At 47.4% G+C, this 20,308-nt stretch overlaps 1 protein-coding gene across 2 annotated transcripts in view; it reads right to left on the bottom strand.

Moving 5' to 3' along the window:
* The window catches only part of ACSF3 (acyl-CoA synthetase family member 3), a 127,766-nt gene extending 115,512 nt beyond the window's left edge, over positions 1 to 12,254 (bottom strand). For both annotated transcript variants that reach the window (XM_063945532.1, XM_063945533.1), the window contains exon 1: positions 11,946 to 12,254. The gene's annotated coding sequence lies outside the window, so the exon portion shown is untranslated. The remainder of the gene's footprint in view (positions 1 to 11,945) is intronic.
* Positions 12,255 to 20,308: the final 8,054 nt, after the last annotated feature.

Below are 20,308 nucleotides of genomic sequence, written 5' to 3'. Positions count from 1 at the left end.
TGCCACACTCAAAGAGGTATATATTGCTGCCCAGGGTGCCCCCCCCCCCCCCCCTGCGCCCTGCACCCTTGTAAAGCCACTGGGGTGTGGGAGCAATGGCGCTCAGGCACCGAATATGCATCTCTTGCCAGCGGGTTTGACCTTCAGTAACTTGCTGCCCAGGGCGCTCCCCCCCAGCGCCCTGCACCCTGTGAGTGCCGTTGGTGTGTGGGAGCATGGAGCGCAGTGCGACCGCTGCGCTGTACCTCCGTTACTGAAGTCTTCTGCCGTCACTGAAGTCTTCTGTTCTTCTATATACTCACCCGGCTTCTTTCTTCTGGCTTCTGTGAGGGGGTTGACGGCGTGGCTCCGGGAACAAGCAGCTAGGCGAACCAAGTGATCGAACCCTCTGGAGCTAATGGTCTCCAGTAGCCTAAGAAGCAGAGCCTTTAACTCACAGAAGTAGGTCTGACTTCTCTCCCCTCAGTCCCACGATGCAGGGAGCCTGAAAATAAAAAAACCTAACAATAAAGTCTTTTAGAGAAACTCAGGAGAGCTCTCCTAGTGTGTGTCCCATCACTCCTGGGCACAAAGTCTAACTGAGGTCTGGAGGAGGGGCATAGAGGGAGGAGCCAGTTCACACCCATTCAAAGTCTTATAGTGTGCTCATGTCTCCTGCGGATCCCGTCTATACCCCATGGTCCTTACGGAGTCCCCAGCATCCTCTAGGACGTATGAGAAAATAATAATAATAATAAATGGGGTCCTGTGATGTGGGCTGCAAGCTTAAATGCATTGTACAATTCATGAACTAAAACCTCATTATTTATCTAGTTATGTATTAAAGTTACGAAGTGAATGAGGTTACTGTGGAGAGTGCTGGGTTCTGTGTGTGTGTGTGTGTGTGTGTGTGTGTGTGTGTGTGTGTATATATATATATATATATATATATATATATATTAATATATATAGTTCTGCAGTCTGTGCTGTTGCAGTTATTTTCCTAATGATGGTGGGTAACCAGCCTAAGTACACTTATATATTTGGGCATGATTCAGACCTGATCCCTGGGCTGCTAATTTTGCTGTCCTGTGATCAGATAGTTGCCGCCCAAGGGGAGTGTAAATTTGCCTGTGCAAGTGTGCGATCGCATGTGTACGTCGTGCTACAAATGTTCCTCAGTGAGCGGAAGGCTGCAAATCCGTTCACACCACACTCGCCATCAAATGATTTTATCACTGTGTGCAGTCTCTGCGCAGCCCAGGACTTACTCCTACAGTGCGATGAGAACAGGCTGATCGGGTCAGGAGCTGACGTCACACACCCTCCCAGAAAACGCTTGGTAACGCCTGCGTTTTCCCTGACACTCCCAGAAAATGTTCAGTTATCACCCACAAACGGCCTCTTCCTGTCAATCAGCTTGCGAATGGCTGTGCGATCGAAATTCTCGCACCAGCCTGTCGCTGTTTCGCGATGCCTGTTGTTTGTGACGTGCGTGCGCATTGCGGTGCATATGCAGTCTATCGAAAATGCACAGCAGCGATCAGGACTGAATCGGGCCCTTACTGCTGTCTGCAGGGCTGTTTGCCACCAATTCATTTCCAGAAGACTAGAGCCACAAAAGACTACAGGTATTAGGAAACGTATGTGCAGCCATTTCTATGTATCATAGCACAACACACTATATCTCCCAGCAGTAATAATAGTATTTTTGGTGTCAACAAGGTCTAATAATATTATTTTCTACTTTTATAAATATAGGAAAAGTTCAGCACATATACATGTTAATAGATGATAGATACAGAACACTGACACTGGCCTCTTTTAAGTATTAAGGAACCAAACTATGGATTAAATCATGCTAAATCGAAGGTCCAATAGCTTAGGAAATGTTAAAGCGTCTCGTAGAGCCATATAGGGTTACTCATCAATACAAACTGACGAAGGACAATGCGACCGCTTTATCGTCTTTTGCTGTAGTGGCTGCTGCGGCTTTATGCTAATGGCAGAATCAGCCCTGGCCCCGGTGTACTAGCATGTGTCTGACTGTGCAAGGACTGAGTCACGCACTTTGTGCATTATTAGATGCTGTAATACCGCATGGTACACCACAACTGGTCACATCATCGAGACTCACACCAGCCCTGTGGCAGGTGCAGAGTTTCCAGCTAAGTATGGCCTGCAGTGCGCTTAATAAAGCGTCTGTGTTACTCAGTCACTTCAGCAACACTCTCACAACACGCCCATAAGATGGTCCATCTCCGTGCTTCTGAATGGTCAGAAATGTCCGACAGATGATCAGAAATTCATCCACACTACAAAATGTGCAGAATATTGGGCAATCGTTTTGGAGTAACGTCTTGTCGAATCATCTGATCTGACTGAAACGACAATCATCCCTGGGTGCTGTGTGCACACTCTGGGTTTATCGAACCAAGCAGTCGAAAATTGGTTGAAGGTCTCAATTATTTCAGTGTGTACCCAGCTTTACAGACACCGATTATCTTGCACAGCCATTAATCTGCTCCAATGAGATTTTCTTTGTATGCTTTGGGTCACTATCGGAAATGTAAATTTTCGCTGAAGTACTGGGGGGAGGGGTGTAATGTAGTGCGAATTTGTACAAATGTGAGAGTTTAGCGCTACACCTGCACATTTTGCAAACTCAACCAATGTAATAGGGTGTGGGAACATGCAAATGTGCATGTTTCCTGCAATCCCAAAACTCACATTAGCAAAACTTGCATCCAGATGTTTTCCCATTGCAAACACACAACTCGGGCAATGTAATAGAGTTTACAACTCTCATCCAAGACATTACCAGAATCTCACCCCAAAATAGAGTGAGATCCATGCATGCTTCTTTCTGTAAAGGGGTTTAAAAAAAATGGATCCAAGAGGACCGATCTACACTAGACATTAGGCAAAGGGTTTTTGTTTTGTTTTTTTCCGTGGGGGGGGGGGGGGGGGGGGTGTTCTCTAGGTAACCTATGGAATTCTACTGGGCAAAGCATATGTAACACCCCTTTCACACCGCCTGAGGCTGGTCACACCCGGAAGCTCCCAGTGTGCAGCCCGCCTCAGGCCAACTGTCACACCGCAGTCAGCAGCCCAGCATATCAGCGGTGACGCAAAAGGGGCAGCGCTTGGAGATCACATGATCTCCAAGCACCGCCCGTAAATAGAGAGTGAACGGGAAACGGGTCGCATCGGCCTGGCTCTCGTTCACACCGCACAGTGATCCGGGTTGAACCACTCGACACGGTACTTCAACCCTGGCACCTTTCACACCGCACATGAACACGGGTTTTGCGCGCTCATGCGCGGTGTGAAAGGGGTATAAGCGTGAGTGTGAGTAAAGTTATACTTTCACGGGGTATCCAGTATATAGATCTACACTAAAAAGGTCTACAGTCAATAGGTCTACAACTAATGGTAGACATGCATGAGGTCGACAGGGTCAAAAGGTCGACATGTGAAAGGTAGACAGTTCAAAAGGTCAACATGACAATGGTTTACACACATATAGTAGACACAAGTTTTTTCTTTTTTAACACCTTTTTCATACTTTACCATCCACGTGGACTATGATTGGGAATAGTAACCTGTGCCGAGTGCAGCAGAGCAAGGCACCTTGCCGAACTTCGCTCGCCATGTGAAGGGATGTGGTACACTAATGGGGCTTGTTTGTGGCAGAAAAGTGACAAAACTCCCCCAAAAAAAATTGTCTACATTTTTTGTGTCGACCATTTACATGTTGACCTTTTGACCCTGTCGACCTAATGCATGTCTGCCATTAGTGATAGACCTAGTGACTGTAGACCTTTTTAGTGTAGATCTAATAATCCACACCCCTTTCTGCATGTCTTGTATTTATTGTAATAATAAGAATTTACTTACCGATAATTCTATTTCTCGGAGTCCGTAGTGGATGCTGGGGTTCCTGAAAGGACCATGGGGAATAGCGGCTCCGCAGGAGACAGGGCACAAAAAGTAAAGCTTTCCGATCAGGTGGTGTGCACTGGCTCCTCCCCCTATGACCCTCCTCCAGACTCCAGTTAGGTACTGTGCCCGGACGAGCGTACACAATAAGGGAGGAATTTTGAATCCCGGATAAGACTCATACCAGCCACACCAATCACACTGTACAACCTGTGATCTGAACCCAGTTAACAGTATGATAACAGCGGAGCCTCTGAAAAGATGGCTCACAACAACAATAACCCGATTTAGTTAGCAATAACTATGTACAAGTATTGCAGATAATCCGCACTTGGGATGGGCGCCCAGCATCCACTACGGACTCCGAGAAATAGAATTATCGGTAAGTAAATTCTTATTTTCTCTATCGTCCTTGTGGATGCTGGGGTTCCTGAAAGGACCATGGGGATTATACCAAAGCTCCCAAACGGGCGGGAGAGTGCGGATGACTCTGCAGCACCGAATGAGAGAACTCCAGGTCCTCTTTTGCCAGGGTATCAAATTTGTAGAATTTTACAAACGTGTTCTCCCCCGACCACGTAGCTGCTCGGCAAAGTTGTAATGCCGAGACCCCTCGGGCAGCCGCCCAAGATGAGCCCACCTTCCTTGTGGAATGGGCCTTAACAGATTTAGACTGTGGCAGGCCTGCCACAGAATGTGCAAGTTGAATTGTGCTACCAATCCCACGAGCAATCGACTGCTTAGAAGCAGAAGCACCCAGCATTGTTGGGTGCATACAGGATAAACAGCAAGTCAGATTTCCTGACTCCAGCCAACCTGGAAACTATATTTTCAGGGCCCTGATAACATCCAGCAACTTGGAGTCCTCCAAGTCCCTAGTAGCCGCAGGTACCACAATAAGCTGGTTCAGGTGAAACGCTGACACCACCTTAAGGAGAAACTGGGGACGAGTCCGCAGCTTTGCTCTGTCCGAATGGACAATCAGATATGGCTTTGTGAGATAAAGCCGCCAATTCTGACACTCGCCTGGCCGAGGCCAGGACCAACAGCATGGTCATTTTCCATGTGAGATATATCAAATCCACAGATTTGAGTTGTTTAAACCAATGTGATTTTTTAGGAATCCCAAAACTACGTTGAGATCGCCCAGTGCCACTGGAGACATCAAAGGGGCTGTATATGCAGTACTCCCTTAACAACTTCTGGACTTCAGGAACTGAAGCCAATTTCTTTCTGGAAGAAAATCAACAGGCCGAAATTTGAACCTTAATGGACCCAATTTGAGACCCATAGACACTCCTGTTTGCAGGAAATGTAGAAATTAACCTAGTTGAAATTCTTCCGTGGAGCCTTCCTGGACTCACACCCTGGCACATATTTTCACCTAAGTGGTGATAATGTTGTGCGGTCACCTCCTTCCTGGCTCTGACCAGGGTAGGGATGACCTCTTCCGGAATGCCTCTTTCCCTTAGGATCCGGCGTTCACCCGCCTTGGCGTCAACGCAGCTGCGGTAAGTCCCGGAACAGACACGGTTCTTGCCGAATCAAGACCCTTCTTAGTATCTCTTGAAGTTCCGGGAACCAAGTCCTTCTTGGCCAAACCGGAGCCACGAGTATAGTTCTTACTCCTCTCCTTCCTATCATTTTCAATACATTGGGTATGAAAAGCAGAGGATGGAACACATACACCGACTGGTACACCGACGGTGTTACCAGAGCGTCCCAGCTATTGCCTGAGTGTCTCTTGACCTGGCGCTTCAGGTGGGACGCCATCATAACCACCTTTGGTCTTTCCCAACGGTTTACAATCATGTGGAAACTTCCAGATTAAGTTTCCACTTTTCCGGGTGGAATTCATTTATGCTGAGAAAATCTTCCCAGTTGCCCACTCCCGGAATGAACACTGCTGACAGTGTTATCACATGATTTTCCGCCCAGCGAAGAATCCTTGCTGTCATTGCCCTCCTGCTTCTTGTGTCGCCCCGTCTGATAACGTGGGCGACCGCCATGATGATGTCCTACTGGATCAGCACCGGTTGACTTTGAAGCAGGAGTCTTCCTAGGCTCAGAGCATTGTAAATTGCCCTTAGCTCCAGTATATTCATGTGGAGAGAAGTCTCCAGACTTGACCACACTTCCTTGGAAATTTTTTTCCCTGTGTGACTACTCCCCAGCCTCTCAGGCTGGTATCCGTGGTCCCCAGAACACAGTCCTGAATGCTGAGTGTGCTGCCCTCTAAAAGATGAGCACTCTGCAGCCCCCACAGAAGAGACACCCTTGTCCTTGGAGACAGGATTATCCGCTGATGCATCTGAAAATGCGATCCGGACCATTCGTCCAGCAAATCCCCTGAGATCTGCCGAATGGAATCGCTTCGTAAGAAGCCACCATTTTTCCCAGGACTCCTGTGCATTGATGCACTGATACTTGGCCTGGTTTTAGGAGGTTTCTGACTAGGTCGAATAACTCCTTGGCTTTTTCCTCCCGGAGGAACACCTTTTTCTGGACTATGCCCAGAATCATTCCTAGGAACAGCAGACGTATCGTCGGAAAACAGCTGCGATTCTTGGAATATTTAGAATCCAGTCGTGCTGTCGTAGAACTACTTTAGATAGTGCTCTTCCGACCTCCAACTGTTCTCTGGAACTTGCCCTTTTCAGGATATCGTCCAAGTAAGGGATAATTTAGATGCCTTTTTTCTTTGAAGAAACATCTTTTCGGCCATTACCTTGGTAAAAGGCCCGGGGTGCCGTGGATAATTCAAACGGCATCGTCTGAAACTGATATTGACAGTTCTGTACCACGAACCAGAGGTACCCTTGTTGAGAAGGGCAAATTTGGACATGGAGGTAATCCTTGATGTCCAGGGACACCATATAGTCCCCTTTTTTCCGGTTCGCTATCACTGCTCTGAGTGACTCCATCTCGATTTGAACCTTTTATGTAAGTGTTCAAAGATTTCAGTTTAGACTATGTCTCACCAAGCCGTCTGGCGTCAGTACCACAATATAGTGTGGAAAAATAATACCCTTTTCCTTGTTGTAGGAGGGGTACTTTGATTATCACCTGCTGGATATACAGCTTGTGAATTGTTTCCAATGCTGCCTCCCTGTCGGAGGGAGCCGTTGGTAAAGCAGACTTCAGAAACCTGCGAGGAGAAGATGTCTCGACTCTCCAATCTGTACCCCTGGGATAATACTTGTACTATCTAGGGGTCAACCTGCGAGTGATCCCACTGCGCGCTGAGACTCTTGAGACTACCCCCCCACCTTGAGTCCGCTTGCATGGCCCCAGCGTCATGCTGAGGACTTGGCAGACGCGGTGGAGGGCTTCTTTTCCTGGGAAGGGGCTGCCTGCTGCAGTCTACTTCCCTTACCTCTATGTCTGGGCAGATATGACTGGCCTTTTGCCTGCATGCCCTCATGGGAAAGGAAGGATTGAGGCTGAAAAGACGGTGTCTTTTTCAGCTGAGATGTAACTTGGGGTAAAAAGGTTGGATTTCCCAGCTGTTGCCGTGGTCCCCAGGTCCGATGGACCGACCCCAACTAACTCCTTCCCTTTATACGGCAATACTTCCATGTGCCGTATGGGATCTGTATCACCTGACCACTGTCGTGTCCATGACATCTTCTGGGTGATATGGACAACGTACTTATCTTGATGCCAGAGAGCAAATATCCCTCTGTGCATCTCACGTACATATATATAGAATGCATCCTATTAAATGCTCTATATGAATAAAATATTTTCAGTCAGGGAATCCGACCAAGCCAACCCAGCACTGCATCTCCAGGCTGATGGCGATCGCTGGTCGCAGTATAACCACCGTATGTGTGTATATACTTTTTAGGATATCTTTCCAGCTTCCTATCAGCTGGCTCCTTGAGGGCGGCCGTATCTGGAGACGGTAACGCCACTTGATAAGCGTGTGAGCGCCTTATCACCCTAAGGGGTGTTTCCCAACGCGCCCTAATTTCTGGCGGGAAAGGGTATAACGCCAATATTTGCTATCGGGGTAACCCCACGCATCATCACACACTTCATTTTATTTTATCTGATTCAGGAAAAACTACAGGTAGTTTTTTCACTCCCACATAATACCCTTTTTTGTGGTACTTGTAGTATCAGAAATATGCAACACCTCCTTCATTGCCCTTAACGTGTGGCCCTAATGAGAAATACGTTTGTTTATTCACCGTCGACACTGGATTCAGTGTCCGTGTCTGTGTCTGTGTCGACCGACTGAGGTAAATGGGCGTTTTTAACGCCCCTGACGGTGTTTCTGAGACGCCTGGACCGGTACTAATAGTTTGTCGGCCGTCTCACGTCGTCAACCGACCTTGCAGCGTGTTGACATTCTCACGTAATTCCCTAAATAAGCCATCCATTCCGGTGTCGACTCCCTAGAGAGTGACATCACCATTACAGGCAATTTCTCCGCCTCCTCACCAACATCGTCCTCATACATGTCGACACACACGTACCGACACACAGCACACACACCGGGAATGCTCTGACAGAGGACAGGACCCACACTAGCCCTTTGGGGAGACAGAGGGAGAGTTTGCCAGCACACACCAAAACGCTATAATTATATAGGGACAACCTTATATAAGTGTTTTCCCTTATAGCATCTTTATATATATATCAATATCGCCAAAATCAGTGCCCCCCCTCTCTGTTTTAACCCTGTTTCTGTAGTGCAGTGCAGGGGAGAGCCTGGGAGCCTTCTCTCCAGGCTTTCTGTGAGAGAAAATGGCGCTGTGTGCTGAGGAGATAGGCCCCGCCCCTTTTTCGGCGGGCTCGTCTCCCGCTATTTAGTGAATCTTGGCAGGGGTTAAATATCTCCATATAGCCTCTGGGGGCTATATGTGAGGTATTTTTCGCCAAAAAAGGTTTTCATTTGCCTCCCAGGGCGCCCCCCTCCCAGCGCCCTGCACCCTCAGTGACTGCCGTGTGAAGTGTGCTGAGAGGAAAATGGCGCACAGCTGCAGTGCTGTGCGCTACCTTTAGAAGACTGCAGGAGTCTTCAGCCGCCGATTCTGGACCTCTTCTTACTTCAGCATCTGCAAGGGGGCCGGCGGCGCGGCTCCGGTGACCATCCAGGCTGTACCTGTGATCGTCCCTCTGTAGCTGATGTCCAGTAGCCAAGAAGCCAATCCATCCTGCACGCAGGTGAGTTCACTCCTTCTCCCCTAAGTCCCTCGTTGCAGTGATCCTGTTGCCAGCAGGACTCACTGTAAAATAAAAAACCTAAGCTAAACTTTCTCTAAGCAGCTCTTTAGGAGAGCCACCTAGATTGCACCCTTCTCGGCCGGGCACAAAAATCTAACTGGAGTCTGGAGGAGGGTCATAGGGGGAGGAGCCAGTGCACACCACCTGATCGGAAAGCTTTACTTTTTGTGCCCTGTCTCCTGCGGAGCCGCTATTCCCCATGGTCCTTTCAGGAACCCCAGCATCCACAAGGACGATAGAGAAATTTCTTTTACAGGTACCAGCGGGCCCTTTGATGCCCTGCATGTTGATACTTGTGGTTCTCCAGGTACCAGCATGCGGTGGAGGCTTGCTGGGACCTGTAGTTCCATAGGTAAAAGACAATATTTATTCTTAAATTTACACAATGGCTCTCAGCCTGGCACCCACCGGCAACAGGTGCTGGGGAAAGTCTCGGGCTTCAGCCCTGGCCCTTGAGTGGCTGGAGGGGGGGGGGGGACCCTTTTATTGGGGGGGTCCCCCCACTCTCCCAGGGAACCCAGGCCAAGGCTGACTACTTAGGGGGGAGGGGTGATGCTGGCTAGTGGAGCCGGTGCTGGTTTACATTTTGCAAGTTTTCATTCACACTCGCACATAGGCCCTCATTCCGAGTTGATCGCTCGCTAGCTACTTTTAGCAGCCGTGCAAACGCATAGTCACCGCCCACGGGGGAGTGTATTTTCACTTTGCAGAAGTGCGAACGCCTGTGCAGCCGCGCGGCAGCACACATTTTGTGCAGAACAAGACCAGCCCTGTAGTTACTTATTCTGTGCGATTATTGCTGCGACGAATGACACGGTAATGACGTCAGATACCCGCCCAGCAAACGCCCGGCCACGCCTGCGTTTTTCCAAACGCTCCCAGAAAACGATCAGTTGCCACCCGGAAACTCCCATTTCCTGTCAATCTCCTTGCGTTCGGCTGTGCGATTGGAATCGTCGCTAGAACCAGTGCAAAACCACAAAGGACTTCGTACCCGTACGACGCGCGTGCGCATTGCGGTGCATATGCATGCGCAGATTAGCCTTTTTTTTACTGATCGCTACGCAGCGAACAACGGCAGCTAGCGATCAACTCGGAATGACCCCCCATTTAATAGCCTCGAACTTAAAAACTCACAGGTTACTACATTTGGTGAGTTTTGGGACAAACTTGCACCTTCTAACGTGCGAGAAGCTGCAGGTTTGTCGCGCAATAAAAACTTGCACTTCATTACATCCTGCTTCAGATCTCTTGTTGACTGCACCAGTCTTTCCTCCAAGATGTGTTTGGATTTTGCGCCACTCTTTTTCCATGCCGTGACGTTTCCAGTCCCAGAAAAGCAATCCTTAGTGTAATGCTCCAGCCACCAGGCTTCACTGAAGGCTTACAGGGGGGGGGGGGGGGGGGTGTTTCAATTACTTTGATGGGAGTTATTCAACTGTTTTGCTGATGGGTGCGAGTTCCGTGGACGCTTATTATTATCTGATCGCACCCTCCTGAGGTGGTGGGCATACTGAATTTCGCCCTTCAGGTGCCCATTACTTACGGGCATCCAAAAACAATTTAATTCTGCCTTTCGTGTTCATTCTGCTTACATGATGAAAGAAAATAAATTGTTAAAAATGCTGATGTGTATTGTTGTCGGGATGAGGACTGAGCTGTTAGGGGACACGAGAAAAAGAAGATTCTCTGCAGTGGTAAGCAGATGCCTGCGGAGAGCGTTTCGTCACTGGTTTGTGGCCCCCACAGTGAGTCCTGTTACGGTTTACATCTTTTGCACTTGGCAGGTGAATCTAAAATTGGGTACACACTGGGCGATATATCAGCCATTCAAGCAAACGGCCGATATATCGATAGTGGGTTGCCAGGTGTGTACATCCAATAAGTATGAGAGCTACGTCGTTCACAGACATATCGCGCGCCTGTGCAGCCAGTTTACACCCATTTAAAGTCTTAAAGTTCCCATGTCTCCTGCGGATCCCGTCTGTACCACATGGTCCTTTTGGAGTCCCCAGCATCCTCTAGGACGTATGAGAAAAATATATATGTGTGTGTGTGTGTGTGTTTATTGCGTGGCTGGCAGTCAGGAGACCACGCTCACCACGCTGCAGGCTCCGTGTTCCCACTCTATGGGTATCGTGGACACCCACGAGTGGGAATAGTCCCTGTTGTTCAGCATGCTGACAGTTGGGATTGTGAGAGTGCGGGATGTAGGGTGAGGTAATGTGACCGGTGGTCTCCTGACCGCATCTGGCTGTGTGTGACCGCATCTGGCAGTGTGTATAGGTCGTCCGTAGAACACCCATACACTTTTTTGAGGGGCTGGTGTCACAATTGTGTGGGTAAGTTGCCTGTCCAGCTGGATGACAGGACCGACCTATTAAGCAGCCGATCAGTAAATGTATATGCTTACCTGAATCCGTCTCTCTGCCACTGCGAATGCGATCCACCGTTAAATCTCTGTGGTGTGTACCCAGTATAAGCACATCACGTGTGGTACAGTACCTCAAGTTCCTGGTGCACTTTAGTTTATTCTCATTATTATAATAATCATAATTAGTATTGCATAATAAAACTTTATCTTTAATAACCAATTTATAATTCCAATTAATAAGATTATACAGCAAAAAGTGCATCCAGAGGAAGCTTATTGTGCAGATGTCAGAAAACTGGGACAAATCTGGTAACATCGGGACAGTCATTAGCTACAGTGCATCTGCCGAGCAACCAGAAACTCCATGTAATACTGCAGTATCAGCTATGGATGGGATAAGTGGAGAGTCCCTTACCCCTTCTCTCTGTGCGGAGCAGCGGAGCCGGAGTGGTGATGATCAGGCTAATTGAAGGACACGGCAATAGGTACAGTGGCTCCTCCCACTGACTTCATGGTGTGACAGGGTTACATACATGAAGCCGGTAACATGACACTGACAGGGCGGTAGCCACGCCTCGGTGATGACAGTACAGTGAGGGAGGCATATACTCAGCATTTAACCTTAGACCATTACACAGCGATAATGCTAAGTAAAACTGCCAGTACTGCCCTCACCTTCACAGCACCCGAGCACCGTCACTGGGGGACCGGTCCGCTGATGCACAGCTCCCGTGGAAACAGAGACCCGGAACACATAGTTCCGACGCGCCTGGAGAGACTGGAGGAGGCGGAAGCGCGTCCTATAAATCCCATACAGTTACAGTATATATTATATACACTTCCCAAGTGTCCTTTCTTCTGGTGCTACAGCACTCATTTTACACTCCTATCGCCTTCTCTTCCCCTGTCCCATATTAGCTTTCATTTGAGTGAGTCTTTTATACTTTTACATGGATATCTTCTGTAATGGTAGCGTCTAGTCTGTAATGGCTCTGAGGTACCTGTCTGACAAATGTGACAGACACCCCACCGACTATAGCTTTATAATGCTTACTGGTCCCTTGTTTTTTTTTTTCTTTATAATTTTTTTATCTTTCAGTGCACGTCAGTATAATATAGGCTTGAAAGGAAACCAACAAATTTTCCTAATGCCTTAAGAATTGTAATGATGTGAGTGAGATGTGTCAGGGAGTAATTATATTATAGGTGGCTCCCAAACTTTCCTAGTCACGGCGCCCTATTATTTTAGGCCAAAGGTTTCTTATTGAGAAATTCAGATAGAATTATTATGTAAATTGTGAATACATGTCATCCTTAAGGTGCCTATAAACGGTGCAATTTTGACTGTGCAATTGTGACTATGCGATTTCCCTTGAACTGCTCGGAGTCCAGAACCGCCAATATTGACTATATTTACTTGCAATTTTGACTATGTGTGAGTTTGGCTATAGACGATTTTGACTATGAGGGTAATTCAGACCTGATTGCTAGGCTGCGTTTTGCGCTCAGCGGGCGATTAGATGCAAACTGCGCATGCACGGGTACAAAGCGGATCGCCGTTCAGCGATGGGTTTGTGCGATGGATCCGTTCGCACAGGCGATCGCAAGGAGATTGACAGGAAGAAGGCGTTTGTGGGTGTCAATTGACCGTTTTCATGGAGTGTCTGGAAAAATGAAGGCGTGTCTATGCGTTTGCAGGGGTGGTCTTCAGTATGCCGAATGTCGTGATCCCGGCGCACAGTATACCGGCGCCGGAATCCCGACACCCAGCATACCGACATATATTCTCCCTCGTGGGGGTCCACGGCCCACCCGGCGGGAGAATAAATTAGCGTAGCGCGCCACCGTGCCCACAGCGTGTCGAGGGCAGCGAGCCCGCAAGGGGCTCATTTGCGCTTGTTACACTGTTGGTATGCTGGTCGCCGGGAGCCCGGCCGCCGGCATACCATACTACACCCCGTTTGCAGGGAGGGTTCCTGACGTCAATTCCGGTCCCGAACAGGCTGATGTGATCGCAGCTGCTGAGTAAGTACTAGTTTGCGCAGAGACTGCACAAAATCTGTTTGTACAGCTCTGCTACACATGCGTTCGCACACTTGCTCAGTGGAATACTGCAGGGCTCAGTACTCGGACCATTGTTGTTTAACGTATTCATTAATGACCTAAGAGAGGGACTGGAGAGCAGTGTCAATTTTTGCAGATGATACTAAACTATGTAGAGTACAATTAATTCAGACAAGGATGTTGAGTCTTTACAGAATGATTTATCTAGACTTGAGGTCTTGGCGGATAAATGGAGAATGAGGTTCAATATAGACAAATGTAAAGTTATGCACTTTGGGACTAAGAATGGGTATGGGTCGTTGGCCGACCCAACCTATGTCGACCACTGAAGGTCGATATTGCCATTAGGTCGACATCATTAGGTTGACATGGGTCGACATGTAGTAGGTCAAAAGGTCGACATGAGGTTTTTGACTGTTTTTGGTGTCGTTTTCGCTGTAGAGTGACAGGGAACCCAAATTAGTGCACCGTGTCCCCTCGCATGGCGAACGAGCTTCGTGCAAGGTGCCTCACTCCGCTACCGCTTCGCTCGGCACAGATTACCATTCCCAATTGTAGTCCACGTTGATTGTTAAGTATGAAAAAATCCATAGAATGAAAAACTCATGTCGATCTTTTGACCTGTTGACCTAGTACATGTTGACCTAACGCCCATGTCGACCTTCAGTGGTTGACCTAAGTTGTGTCGGCCTAACGACCGTAACCCCTACGAACAATCAGGCAGCCTATAAACTGAATGGGGAAAATGTAGGGATAACGTTAGATGAAAAAGATATGGGGGTGCTCATTGATAATAGACTTAGTAGTAGTACGCAATGTCAAAATGCAGCAACAAAAGCAAATAAGGTGTTATCATGCATAAAACGGGGAATGGAGACAACGGATGAGAGAGTGTAATCCTGCCACTGTATAAATCATTGGTACGGCCACACCTGGAATATTGTGTACAGTTCTGAGCACCTCACTATAAAAAAAAGATATCTTAGAACTCGGAAGGGTTCAGAGGCGAGCCACCAAACTGGTTAAGGGGTTAGAGGCACTGAATTATGAGGAAAGACTTAAAAGGCTTGATATGTTCACACTGGAAAAGAGGCGACTGAGAGGGGACATTATTAATATTTATAAATACATTATGGGACAATACAAGGATTTATCAAACGATTTGTTAATCAAAAAAACACTACATAGGACACCCGCTGAGGTTAGAAGAAAAAAAAAAATCCATACTCAACGGAAAAAAGGGTTCTGCACAGTAAGAGCAGTAAGGATTTGGAATTCTCTGCCAGAGAAGGTAGTAATGATGGACTCAATCAATAAGTTTAAAAATGGATTAGATAAATTCCTAGCGGAAAAAAATATCCAAGGCTACATCATTTAATTAATATAAAAATTATAATACAGGTTGAACTCGATGGACATTTGTCTTTTTTCAACCTCAACAACTATGTAACTTGCACAACTAAAATACACTCCACCTGTAGGCAGCGGCTATCCGATCGCGGCAATGCAAAAACCGCTTGCTAGCGATCAGGTCTGAATTACCCACTATGTGCGAGTTTGACTATGGCTGATTTTGACAGGGGGAGTGTCTCTGTGTAAATAAATAGTGGCTTTGATGACGTAGATCAGTATCGCAATCTAATATCGGTCATTGCTGGAAACACTTGCGATATGCGTTAGATAGTACACAATATAGTCAAAATTGCCTTGTCTGCACAGTCTGTTTATTCATCCGATACCCACCCCGCAGGAGCGTGCATCAGTATCACAAGCTGTATACACATGGGATATGTGCTAACTTTTCTTACGATTTTGATTATATAGTCAAAAACGTAAGCACACATCGCAGCTTTAAGTACAGTTACGTGCTGGAGAACAGGGCTGTGCTTCTGCTTTCCACATACAGTACTTTATGATTGCAAACTGCCAGCACTATTTTTTTTCCTAATACATTCAGGATAAATAATTTGATTTTCTCATGGACCACTAACCACTGGCGTATCTATAGTGCAGTGTGTGCGGTGCACATGGGGGCTAGAGAAGAGGGGGCGCAGGCAGAGAGTACATACGGGCCTTTTCTCTTGATGAATCCCTGCCACCATCACATGCCATCCCTGAATGTGGCCCTCCGGCATCCAGTTTGGGAACCACTATTATATATGAGCATTTTAATGGTGTGAGTGAAGTGTGCTGGGTTGGGGAGTATATAAATGATTACGGTATATATCATTATGATGGTGTGAGTGAGATATGTCAGGTAGTATATATACATATATGTATAATCGGGATCCGGTCTGAAGATCGACAATGTTTAGGTCGACCACTATAGGTCGACAGTCACTAGGTCAACATGGATGGAAGGTCGACAGGGTTTCTAGGTCGACAGGTCTAAAGGTCGACATGAGTTTTTTTTAAAAAAAATCTTTTTTTGAATTTTTTCATACTTAACGATCCACGTGGACTACGATTGGAACGGTAAAGTGTGCCGAGCGAAGCGGTAGCGGAGCGAAGGCATCTTGCCCGAAGCATGGCGAGCGAAACGGTGCACTAATTTGGGATCCCGGTCACTCTACGAAGAAAACTACACCAAAAAAAAACAAAAAACCTCATGTCGACCTTTAGACCTGTCGACCTAGCACATGTCGACCTAGAAACCCTGTCGACCTTCCATCCATGTCAACCTAGTGACTGTTGACCTATAGTGGTCGACCTAAACATTGTCGACCTAGACACTGTCGATTTGATGAACCACACCCGTATAATCAATAGTATGGACTTGGTACAGATTGTTTTTCCACATAGTCCCCATACTTGTCCAACGGCACACCAAGGCATCTGTCCCGGCATAGTAGAAATCAGTGGTAAGCACCTGTATCCAGGGCGTGATGGCTTGCTGTACACACTGAGATGTTCAGTTTGTCAGCAATATCACTAACTCAAATGCCCCTGTCCTTCTGAATCAATACTTAAATGCGGCACAAATTGTCATCTGTGGTGGATGTGCCTGGCCGGCCGGAACGTTGCTCATCTTGAACATCTGCCGTTTTCCAGAGCCGTGCACCAAACCTGATTCCGTAACATGACGCTATCACCGTACGCCTCGACCAGTTGGAGATTAATTTCGGCAGCGTATGTGCCCTTTAGATGCAGAAATCTGATCACACTGCACCCCTCAATGAGTGACCATGTTTCTGCCAGCCCCGCCAACTTCCAACTGATGTATGACTGATATGAGGCACAGTCTAATGGCTGTGAGGGAGAAATGGTCTGCCTACTCTGGCCTGGCATGAAATCTGAATAAAATAGAGAACATTACTGTACACATATGATAGGTCTTGTTACCTTACTCATTGAACCACTGTCATATGTTCTATACAATCATTGTAATGGATGGGTGTGGTATTGAAAGTCGACAGTAACTAGGTCGACAATGTCTAGGTCGACCACTATAGGTCGACAGGGTCTTTAGGTCGACATGTTCTAGGTCGACAGGTCAAAAGGTCGACATGAGTTTTTAATGTTATTTTGGTGTCGTTTTCTTCGTAGAGTGACCGGGAACCCCAATTAGTGCACCGCGTCCCCTCGCATGGCTCGCTTCGCTCGCCATGCTTCGGGCAAGGTGCCTTCGCTTCGCTCGGCACAGATTACCGTTCCAATCGTAGTCCACGTGGATCGTTAAGTATGAAAAGGTTCAAAAAAAGAAAAAAATTGTGAAAAACTCATGTCGACCTTTTGACCTGTCGACCTAGAACATGTCGACCTAAAGACCCTGTCGACCTAGTTACTGTCGACCAATAGTGGTCGACCTAGACATTGTCGACCTAGTTACTGTCGACTTTCAATCCGGATCCTGTAATAGATATAAGTATTTTGTATTTCGGATTTTTCCATGTTTTGGAATATTTCAATACCATAAAAAGATTTCTCTTATGTCCTAGGGGATACTGGGAATCCATTCAGTACCATGGGGTATAGACGGGTCCACTAGGAGCCATGGGCACTTTAAAAATTGATAGTGTGCGCTGGCTCCTCCCTCTATGCCCCTCCTACCAGACTCAGTTTAGAAAATGTGCCTGGAGCAGCTGGTCACGTCTCTGGAAGATCCTGAAGAGTTATCTGCATTTATTGTCTGTGTTTGATATTTTCAGGCAGGACTGGATGGCACCAGCCTGCCTGCTTCGTGGGACTTAGGGTGGGGGAACAGCCCAACCTCTCTCAGGGTTAATGGTCCCGTTCCCTGCTGACAGGACACTAGCTCCTGAGGGAACTATTCGCAAGCCCCATCACGGCGAGCGTACATTCCCGCAGCACGCCACCACCCCTAACAGAGCCAGAAGAATGACGAGTGGTGAGTACTAAGCCGATGTCCCGGTTAGCGGGTCGCCGCCCGTTATGGCGGCATGAGGATAAGGAGACGCGCGGCTTCTAAACGGGGTGGACTGCTTCACTCGCTGTGTACGGACACAGACGTTGAACAGAGGACACAGTAACACAGACTGGCAACAGAGCCATAAAACGAGTCTGTCTCCATTTTATGCACAAGACACATACAGCCAGTATAAAAAAGTGCGGGAAGACCGCGCGCCATTGAAGGGGCTGGGCTTCACTATGAGCGGATCCAGCAGCTCACCAGCGCCATTTTCCATCTGCAGCTGACACAGAAGCTGACTGACAGGGACGCGCAGCTCCTCATGAGAGACTCCAGATTACCTCAGCGGTACCAGGGGGTCATAGCAGGGGGGAGCGATTGTTAGTGTACTAAGTCCTTAATCTAGGTACTTAGTCTGCGTTCCGGGTAAGCTTGGCATTAGCGTTAATGGTGCCGTGTGCTGGTTCCATACTCCCTCTGTGTCTCTCTGGAAGTGCTCTTTGTAGGTTAATTGTGCATTATCCTTTTCGTGTGTGTGTGTGCGCTGTTACTATACAGTATGTCAGGCAAAGAGTGTGTTTCATGTAAAGCACAGTGTTCCTCTCCCCCAGGGGGGGTTCACTAGTGTGTACTCAATGTAGTGTCCCTTCCCAGGCTAGGGGGGCTGAACCAGTATGGCTGGACTCCATTAGGGGAAGGATTTCCACAATCTCTCCTAAGTTATCTCGGAATGAGAAAGAGACGCAATACTTAAGATAATAATAATAATATTAATAATAATAATCTATGACTGAGTTTATGAAAAGAGACTCAGTACCCAAACCAGCGTCTCAGTCCCCTGCCATTTGTCCGCAAAAACGCACTTTGGCCCATATCCTGCAGTCTGACTTGGATGATGAAGGGTCAGACATGGACGAGGGTGAGGTGGACTCAGAGGTGGGAGAAGCTACTCTGTAGCAGGGAATAGAGGCTCTTATAGAAGCTATCAGAGAAGTTCTGAATATCCCTGATAAGGTGACAGAGGAGAGCGAGGAATCTTATTGTAATATAAAAAAAGAAATCCTTAGCCAGTTTTCCTCTGTCAGAGGAATTAAATACCCTGTTTGAAGTACCATGAGTTAATCCTGATAGGAAATTTCAAATCCCTAAACGGTTATTATCATCCTTTCCTTTTCCTCCTGAGGAAGGGGAAAAATGGAAAAATCCACCAATAGTGGATGCATCAGTATCCAAGCTCTCAAGGAAAATTGTATTGCCTGTCCCGGGTGCAGCCTCCCTGAAAGACACGGCTGACTACAAGATTGAGACTATGCTCAAATCTTCAAATACAGCTACAGGGGTGGCCCAGAAACCAACTATAGCATGTGGGTGGATTACGCAAGCCATTGCTAAATGGTCGGGTAACCTAATTGAGGGGTTAGATACCTTACCTCAAGGGGAGATTGTTTTGCTCCTGCAACATATACGGGACTCTGTGAACTTTATGGTGGAAGCCATAAAAGAAATAGGCTTGCTTAATGCAAGAACTACAGCTATGGCAGTGTCTGCACGCAGGGGTCTATGGCCAGTGGACAGCGGATGCGGACTCCAGGAAAGGCGTGGAATGCCTACCTTTCACAGGCGAGTCCTTATTTGGAGATGAACTATACAAATAGATCTCCAAAGCTACTGCGGGTAAGTCCACATACCTTCCTTCTGCAGCTCCCCCAGCTAGGAAGGCCTACTCAGGACCCAATTTACAGTCCTTTCGGACTGCCAAGTTTAGGGGCAAGCCCAGACGTTCTTCTACCGCCACCAGAGGTGCTAGGGGTAAAACACGCAAACCAGCAACTGACGGTTCACAGGAACAGGGCTCAAGCTCTGCTTCCTCAAAACCTTCAGCATGACGGTGGACCGAGATGCCTGTAAGACTGGCAGGTGGGAGCCTGGCTAAAATTCTTCATTCACATCTGGACAACATCGTGCCAGTATCCCTGGGTCATAGATCTTATTTCCCAGGGCTACAGACTGGAGTTCCAGGAGCTCCCACTTCACATATTCTTCAAATCAGGCTAACCAGTTTCACAAGAGGCAAGTATAACTTTACAGAACGCCATTCAAAAACTGGTACAGACACAGGTCATTGTTCCAGTTCCACCTCATCTGCAAAACAATGGGTACTATTCCAGCTTTTTTGTAGTACCGAAACCAGATGGTTCGGGGAGGCCGATTCTGAACCTCAAGTCGTTGAACCCGTACTTACGAGTGTTCAAATTCAAGATGGAGTCTCTGAGAGTGATCTCAGGTCTGGAGGAAGGGGAATTCCTAGTGTCTCTGGATATCAAGGATGCATACCTTCACATTCC

Source organism: Pseudophryne corroboree, chromosome 11 (assembly GCF_028390025.1).
Source record: "Pseudophryne corroboree isolate aPseCor3 chromosome 11, aPseCor3.hap2, whole genome shotgun sequence".
Taxonomy (NCBI): domain Eukaryota; kingdom Metazoa; phylum Chordata; class Amphibia; order Anura; family Myobatrachidae; genus Pseudophryne; species Pseudophryne corroboree.
Note: the sequence above shows the minus strand (reverse complement) of the source record. Positions and strands in the feature narration are given on the sequence as shown.